Source organism: Pseudopipra pipra, chromosome 14 (genome assembly GCF_036250125.1).
Source record: "Pseudopipra pipra isolate bDixPip1 chromosome 14, bDixPip1.hap1, whole genome shotgun sequence".
Taxonomy (NCBI): Eukaryota; Metazoa; Chordata; class Aves; order Passeriformes; family Pipridae; genus Pseudopipra; species Pseudopipra pipra.
The window spans coordinates 17,783,278-17,791,868 of NC_087562.1; the positions used below are offsets into that span (position 1 = coordinate 17,783,278).

Below are 8,591 nucleotides of genomic sequence, written 5' to 3' on the forward strand. Positions count from 1 at the left end.
TGTCAGGGCAGGCTCAGGTTGGATCTCAGCAAAAGGTTCTTCCCCCAGAGGATGTTTGGGCACTGCCCAGGCTCCCCAGGGCAGTGGGCACAGCCCCAAGGCTGCCAGAGCTCCAGGAGGGTTTGGACAACACTCTCAGGGACAGGGTGGGATTGTTGGGGTGTCTGTGCAGGGCCAGGAGTTGGACTGGATGGACCTGTGGGTCCCTTCCAGCTCAGGATATTCTATAATTCCATGAACAAAACCTCAGAACACAGATGCACTTCCTCAGAATGATTTATATTGTGTGGGAAGGTTAAACAACTAGTCAAACAGCACTTGTGCAATGTTTCCTTTTAACTTGTTTCTCAGGTACTTTTCTTTTCTTTTTGCCATTAGAAAAGTTCAAAAAGTTTAGCAAACATACACCAGTTACAAAACTAGGCATACATCTTGGAGCCACTGGACCCTCAATAGTACTCTGAAGGCTTTTGTTCCTTTGTCTGCTTAAGTGAGACATATGTCACCATCAATATTGCTATCCCTAAAAATATACTGCTCCATTACCTTCCTGATGAAGGAAGAAGAAAACACATGCCTTTCCTTCAGCAACAGGTGAGTTTCTAAGTTGTTTTAGAATGCTGTTTCTTTACTTCAAGACATAATTAACTATTTTTTCCCTGTAGTTAATGACAGCTCTTTAGATGTCATTAAATATATTCACAAAGAACTGCTGTTGTACAGAACAAGCTATCCCAACATCATGAATTCAACGGCTGGTTTTGGTTTTCTTTCCAGAAAGTTCAGCTCATAAAAAATGTTAAGCCTAAAGTGTTAGACTTAAATACAAAATAATCTGTAATAAAAGGCAGAAAATACTGATCCCTAATCAACTTTCTCACTCAATTACCTTTTTGTAAAGATAGTGATCTATAACAACTTGTTTGGTGATGTTTAGTTTAGTAAAAATGCCTTCTTTCTCAGCTAATAAATGCTGTTTTCAACAGTTTTACCCTTTAGAAACAAAACACAAAATCTAGTGGAATAGCCAGTATCAGGATATGTTGCTTTGCAGTAGAATTTTTGATACAGAAGGGCCAGGCAATGAAATTCCATATTTTTTCACACCAAGATCAAATTGAACACAAGAAAATCTCTGAATTTATGGAGATTCAGATGTATTGTTTGTAAATGTACAAAAGAAAATCCATTTCATGAAGCATCTACGAACTTTCCCAACATTAACCAGTTTTACCATCCTTAACTATTACTTCTGGAGGATAAAAACCAAGAGTGAAAAAATAAGACATTGGATAAAAACCCAACTAAGAGCAATTTTGAGAACTCCGGGATGTCAACCATGGAAAGGCTGATCATGGAAGCACTGCAGTGTGATTTTGGGAAAAGATACCTAAGCTTGGCCTACATTACCCTTTAAGCTTCTAGACCTTTTCCTCTCCCTTACATGATTTATAATGCATAAGTAATTTTAAGCTTTACAGCTCAAACTGTGCCTGCTCTTCCCTCTTGAGCCCCAGTACGTAGAGGCAGATGGAATTTCCTGAGCAATTGCCTCTGTCATATAAACCCTTCCATAAACTGATATAGTCCATTTATTGTCAGGGAGTTAAGCAGTGTCAGCTTAGGGAGGTAGCAGAATGAGGATTTGAGGGCAATATTAAAGTATATTTGATGCAGAGACATACAAGCAACTTCTTTCTTCCCTGCCTTCCCTATTTGACTCCAGGGGAAAAGGATGTTGTTAAAGGACAACAGTTTTGAGAATACAATAGAACCACTCTTATATGCAACTATTGATATGTACACTGATTGTTTTCTGCTTATTCTGCCCAACAAAGTCATTCACTGAGTTGCTCCGATTTAAAATATTGCATTAATAAATAAGGTTGAGACACTAAGTTTCAGTAGAATTGAATTATAAGTAAAATAACTAAAGTTTGCCTTCTTTTCTTTAAAGGAAGAGCAGAATTGCATTGGATATTTGATTGCATTTTTTAGTAGGAAGGTGATTTTCCTCCTCCTCAAGAAAATAATTCAAATTCTGTGCAGTCTGAGTCAGCATTCTAGATCATGAGAAGAATTCAACACATCAGTCCATGTTTCTTATTCCATATTACTTTTTACTGGCTTGATGTAAAGTGTTTTGCTAGATTTTTTTCCCCCAAGACACATCATCATTTGGCTCTTTGCCTTGTTTTTGCTTGTGTTTTTGCTGAACTAAAGAATCAATACCTGTATAAGCCAATTTTTAATTAAAGAAGCTGGGTCTATACAGAGATTTTCCTGGGTTTAATATTTATATACATACACCCAAAAAAAAAAAAAGAAAGTAATTTTCCACTATAAGCCATATTCAAAGATTTCTGAAGTAAATGGGAAGACTTTTGATTTTCCTGAACTTTTGAATTACATCCTAGAAGCAAACATCACCAGAGATCTTACTCAGTCAAGTGGAAAAAAAAGAGATCAATGCTCTTCTTTTCTCCCTTGGTTGGTCCATCCCTGACTGCAACAGCAAGAAAATCAAATGCTAAAGAAACAGGTGCTCTGATTTATCTAATGAGGGCTGTGGAAAATTATCTGTCCAAAATTTTAGATTAAGAATCAGTTAAGACTTAAGATGTAGAAAAACATACAGTTTTACAAAGATTATTTTTGAAGAGTCTCAAAGAGATTGAAAATGTTACAATTTAAGATGTGGTCTGTGATAGAAGGTAGAAGACAGAGTGGAGGGAAAGTGAAACAAGATCAACAAATCCAGCTTAAAAATACATCTTTCTCTCTCAAATATCCTTTGCTCTCATCTCTTAATACACACTGAATTAATTGGTTCAGGATTTGGGGTGCAATAAGATGGAGTTCTGTATGAGTATGTAAGACTTGCTGAACTGCAAATGTTATTTCAAGGGGTGTCTCTGCTTGAAGAATAATTGCACTTTCAAATTACAGACCACCCGGTCCTTCTGTGGTATGAAACAGAGAAACAGAGACAAAATGTTCATGCAGAATATTAACGATGAGCTGGGTAATCAGACTGAGGAAGAAATAGCAGAACTTAAAAGATTTCCCTTTTTCTATAACTTCTGGAGTTCTAGTCTAGAACCATCAGTGTGCCTCAAGATATTCAAAACATTTTTCATTCTTATGTTGGGACAAAAAATCCTTTGGCGACATCCCAATACCTGAAGGGGCCGACAAGGAAGATGGAGAGAGACCATTGGCAAGGAACTGGAGTGACAGGACAAGGGGGAATGGCTTCACACTGACACAGTAGGGTTAGATGGGATATTGGGAAGGAATTCCTCCCTGTGAGGGTGGGGAGGCCCTGGCACAGGTTGCCCAGAGAAGCTGTGGCGGCCCCTGGATCCCTGGAAGTGTCCAAGGCCAGGTTGGACGGGGCTTGGAGCAACCTGGGCTGGTGGAAGGTGTCCCTGCCCATGGCAGGGGGTGGCACTGGATGATCTTTGAGGTCCCTTCCAACCCAAGCCAGTCTGGGATTTGATGATATGTGTCAAGAAATAAAGGATGCTGTTGAAAAAAGCTCTGACAATCTCTTTTGTCTCCTGTCACACTGGACCTGAGGCTCGATCCTGACCTCAGGCCTGGCTCTGTGCCACTGGAGATTTAAACCCACCAGCTCTGGTCTGACTCTCAGGCTCATCTCTCAGGCTGTGGAGAGCAACACACTGAGGACAAACATCTAAAATTCCAGCTCTGCACAAAAGGTTGAAGGTCAGAATTTGAGCTGTGCACACAGCTTTGATGCCTACAAGGGTTAAGGCAAATGATTCTTCACCATTGCAAGTTTGGCTGTGTCGTGTTCCTGCAGAGAAACCCGATGGCAGGACACAGCTCCACGTGGAATTCTGCAAAAGTGCTCAAAGCAGGCTCTACATGCAGAACTTAAAACTGTCTTTTTATCAGATTTCCTCCTTCAGGCATACTGTGCAATGGGAGGGAAGAAGTTTTGTGTCAATTTACACAGGATTCAATAAAAGCAAATTAAAAATTGTTTCCTATTAAAATCGACACAAGTTTTCTATTATCATGAGTATTATTAACTGGAGATATATGTGCCAGATCTTCTTTTAATTACAGACATATAACTTACACAAAGAGAAGTCATATCTTCCAAGTAATTACAGGCAGCTCTAAAGCATATTATTGTATTATTAAATTAAAAAATCCGCTAGTCGAAAGATCAGAAATTAAATATGGAATCATCCAGCACTCAAAGAAATAGTGGGCATAGACAGACATGAAATAAGCTAAATTACTCAGATTTAAAACACAGTCTTCACACAGAAAAGAATTATATGCTGCAGCAGCGGTTTGCTGCAGTTTTCTAAATCAGATGTAGCTACCAGCAAACTATTCAGCTCTCATTAAAAAGTACCAAGAAGCAAACCCAGTTTATCCCAAAGAACAGCAAACAACATTTCCCCCCCAGTGAAATCATTTCTGGAGAGATGCCCCATGCTTAGCAGGATGAGGAAAATGAACAACAGCATCGTACAAAAAGATCCTCATGGATCAAGCAATATTGTCTAACTTCAGTCCTTCAGAACTTGTACGAGCATATGTGATTTAATCCCTCCTTTTCAAGCTGAGAACTCAGAATCCCTTCTACTGTCCAATGGTAGCAAGACAAAGTTGAAAAGAGGCACAGGCCCTACTCCAGGTGGGTTAAACAGCCCTCTCAAGCCCTCATTAGTAAGATGCCAACAACCCAAGCCTGAATATTTTATCCACAGCTTTGTTCAGCCCTCTGAAGAGACAAATCTGGCTGTGCAGTGGCCACAGAGCACAGAGACTCCTTGAAGTCAGGAGTCTTCCTTTACCTTGGCCTAAACTGCCCACAAATTGTGCCATCCCATCACAAACCAGGCCAGCTTTCATTCTACTCCCTAAGTCTGAATTAATGCTGAGCCTTCATAAGATGGAAAATAGTACAGATTAGAAAGAATCATAATGCATAAAACTGCACTTTGAGGTTGAGCTGGATATAGACTTTAGGTGAGCTGTTACATATTCCACTGTAGATCTAGAGTAGGATATCCAGGAAGCATTTCAAAGGGCGTTCCAAGAGCCTTTTCTATGTGACCATGGAGAGAGGCAAACAATTTAGGTAAAACACGTGCATTTACTAGATACGTATTTAAAGTGTACATCTACTTTTATACCAATGTTTAAAGTTCAAAATACTGAAATGTTTTATCCTTTTTTCCCCCCACTGGTAGTTTCCAGTAGCGAACAGATCCACAAATGCCATAACATTGCAAGAATTATTCTTCTAATCAGATTTCCCTTCTAGTTTTGTAAGCTGAACAGGTTTAGCAATTTGTGATAAGTTCTGAACTTGTGCATGTTTATCTAAGCTGAACTCAAAGCAATCCTCTTGAAATCTGCCCTGCTACAAATGTGAAGTGCTGAAGATCTGCCTTGAGGTTCTGCAGCTTGCATGGAAGCATCGACTTTGTGTTTTTATAAGTGACTTTCCCTGGTGTGTTTTCTTGTGATATTGTAGTTATGGCCTTTTTCTTAGATTCATTTTCCTCATAATGTGGATAGGACTCCGATAAAACAAGATGTCTTTCTCTCCCTACATGTCAAAGCACACATGATGCCTTTTTTGTTGATTTTTCCCCCCCCAGTTATCTTTACACAGTAGAGCCACAATTCCAAACTGAAATGCCCAAGAGGTTACTTAGTCTTAAACGACATGAGAACCTTTGCAATTTTAAGCAAGTATCAACTCCATTCATGTCAAGGTTAAAAATGAATTTTACTAGTAACCTTAGCAAGTACTCTGCAAATATAGAGGCTGATAAATTTTATAAGGCATGAACACCCCAGAAAGCTCTTCAAATGTCCATCCCCCCTCACAATGACCAGCTCTCTTTGGACACACATCAGTAGGAAAAGACACCACAAGTTTTAGTTGGATGACATAAGACAAAGGGTGTTCTGGTATCAAATATTCGCTGCATAAAACCTGTTGTTTTTTGTTTTGGTTTGGTTTTTTTTCTGGCTAATTCAAAGTGTCATCAGAAAGGATTAGAGAGCAAAGGAAAGAGAAAGAATGAGAGAGAGGAGGTAAATTAATTCCTCCATACCAGAAAGCCAGCTTTCAGTCAGCTTTTCCCTGGATGTTTGTATCTGCAAGCCTACCGAGGATTCCAGCAGAAGAAAGTCTATTAATTTTCCATGTACTTGTTGACGAAAAAGCTATCAGGATTATGGGTTGAATATTTCTAGAGTAGGGAAAGTAGGGGATGCAATTAATCTCTGTGAACTAAAATATACCTCTTTTCATTAATCTTTTATTGTAAATGAGCAAAGTAATTGAACCAGTACCACACTGTCAGAATAAATGCAATGCCAGTGGGATATGCATGAGAGAGCACATACTGATTGAGTATTAAATATCTAACGGCAATAATTTATGGTTCATTACCTCTTTTTGGAGTTCCTTAGTTGCAGAGTGCTTGAATTTTAAGCAGACAGACTTTCAGCAGAAACTGCTTTCAAAAGCTGAACATACCAAATGCTCAAAACCCTCATCAATCTACTTAAAATTCAGAGTTTTGTACTTAGCTGAGCCAAACTCTGCACTGCCAGAAACATGCAGGCTATTTGCAACTTGGATTAATGCAATTAAAGGTGTGGTCATGAGGATCAAGGATCATGTGCAAAATGAAATTCAGAGCTATGAACCGAGCATGGCACATAAGCAGATCCCACGTAATAATTTTCAAATATCTTGTTACGTGTGTTTGTACAGGGAGAATTCATATAGGAGGCACAGCTTCATGCTGTTCCCTTAGATCCTGTCACTGGGAACAGGATCCCAGGGAATGACAGGAGCTCTGTTAGGGCAGGCTCAGGTTGGATCTCAGGAAAAGATTCTTCCCCCAGAGGCTGGTTGGGCACTGCCCAGGCTCCCCAGGGCAGTGGGCACAGCACCAAGGCTGCCAGAGCTCCAGGAGGGTTTGGACAACGCTCTCAGGGACAGAGTGGGATGTTGGGGTGTCTGTGCAGGGCCAGGAGTTGGACTGGATGGTCCTTGTGAGTCCCTGCCAGCTCAGGATATTCTCTGACTTCGAAAAGGCTAATTCCTAGATAAGGGAGCAAAGCATGGCCACTTAGAAGACTCTGTTACACAGGATCGCTCAGTTATCAAGTAATTACCCCACCTGCTCAAGGGGAAAAAAAAAAAAAAATCAGACATGGACTCGCCTAATTTTATATATAAACAATGTTATGTCTTTATTCTGACTCGAGCATCCCTGACAGCATCAGTCACAGTGAATTGTGGCAGTGCTAAGAGTTAGTAATAGCCTGACCTCTGTCCTTGGCACCCCTTTCATGGACTCTGAGCAGAATCACATGCAGGGGAAAGATGTCACCTTTGCTAAATTGACACACCACGACCTTCTTCCCCAACAGGCCTCCTGACAGATTCCAGCTGTCCTGCTTTGACGGAAGCTTTCAAGGATCAAAGAAAAGATCAAACTGGAAATAAACGTCTCAGTGTTTTTATACCGCCTTCATCTTGATTTCATAGGGGTGTAACTGATGAAATCTGAGGTAAACCAGAAAGGAGTCAGCCCAAACACACGGATTTTAATTCTCTTTCTGAATTTTACTTTCTGTTGCCTACTGGAACCGGTCCTGGAATGCAGGCAGGGCTCCTGAGTCTATCTGTTCCCAGTGAATTCTGCTCATCTGCTGAAAATTAAACTGTCCTATTCAGACACTGCTCACTTGGCAACAGACTGCTCTGTTTACTGTTTATTGATTTTTGTTAACTGGGACTACAGAGAAGAAGCATTTCAGTTTCAAAGTCGTCCCAGAGGACACTGGCAGGTTACAATCACTTATACTGTAAAAAAGCTTCATGTTAATTGACTCTATATTTACATATTATGAATGCATATTTTAATCTGTTTTACATGAATAAGTCCTCCACAATGAAGATTTCATTTCCTTTTTTAAAACAACATAACTACTTGCCTTATTTGAAGAGGCAAATCTCTTCTAAATTGTTTTGACCTTTCCTTGTGTCCTTTCTTAAAGTCGAAGTTGTAGCTGCCTTCTCAGTTCAGGAATTTTTTATCTTAAAGCAAAGGGATGAACTGAACTTCAAACTGAAACTATTTCATTGTGCTCTTTCTAGTTTGGCAAGTCACCCTGTCTGTCTGTATTTGAAACAGCCAAATTCTTGACTAGCTCAACTAAACTATTTTTAGCCACAATAGACAAAAAGCTGATAATAGACCAGCTTCAGCAATACACTGGAAAAAGGACTCTGGTCAAACCCAGAAAGATATGGAGATATCCCAGACTAATAAAATAGGAAGGTCAGGACATTAATCTAGGGTGGAACAGAACCAACCAAACATGGCACTCCTACTGCTGTTTAATATTTTGTCCTCAACCTTGGTAAAGTTTGTTCTCCTTCTGCACAGATCTTTTGTTTGGAGCCTCCAAAGACAACCTGCATTAAGATGAAACACTTTCTTACCCACCTCTAATTTCATCACCATCAGATCAGATCTCAATCAAGACTTCAATAAAATATTACCCAC

The 8,591-nt window shown here is 39.8% G+C and overlaps 1 long non-coding RNA gene across 1 annotated transcript; it reads left to right on the top strand.

Annotated features, from left to right (window-relative positions):
• Positions 1–362: 362 nt before the first annotated feature.
• Positions 363–7,542, top strand: LOC135421806 (uncharacterized). Its single transcript, XR_010434206.1, has 2 exons — positions 363–594; positions 7,450–7,542. It is a non-coding gene; the product is annotated as an uncharacterized LOC135421806 (long non-coding RNA).
• The last annotated feature ends 1,049 nt before the right edge of the window (positions 7,543–8,591 follow it).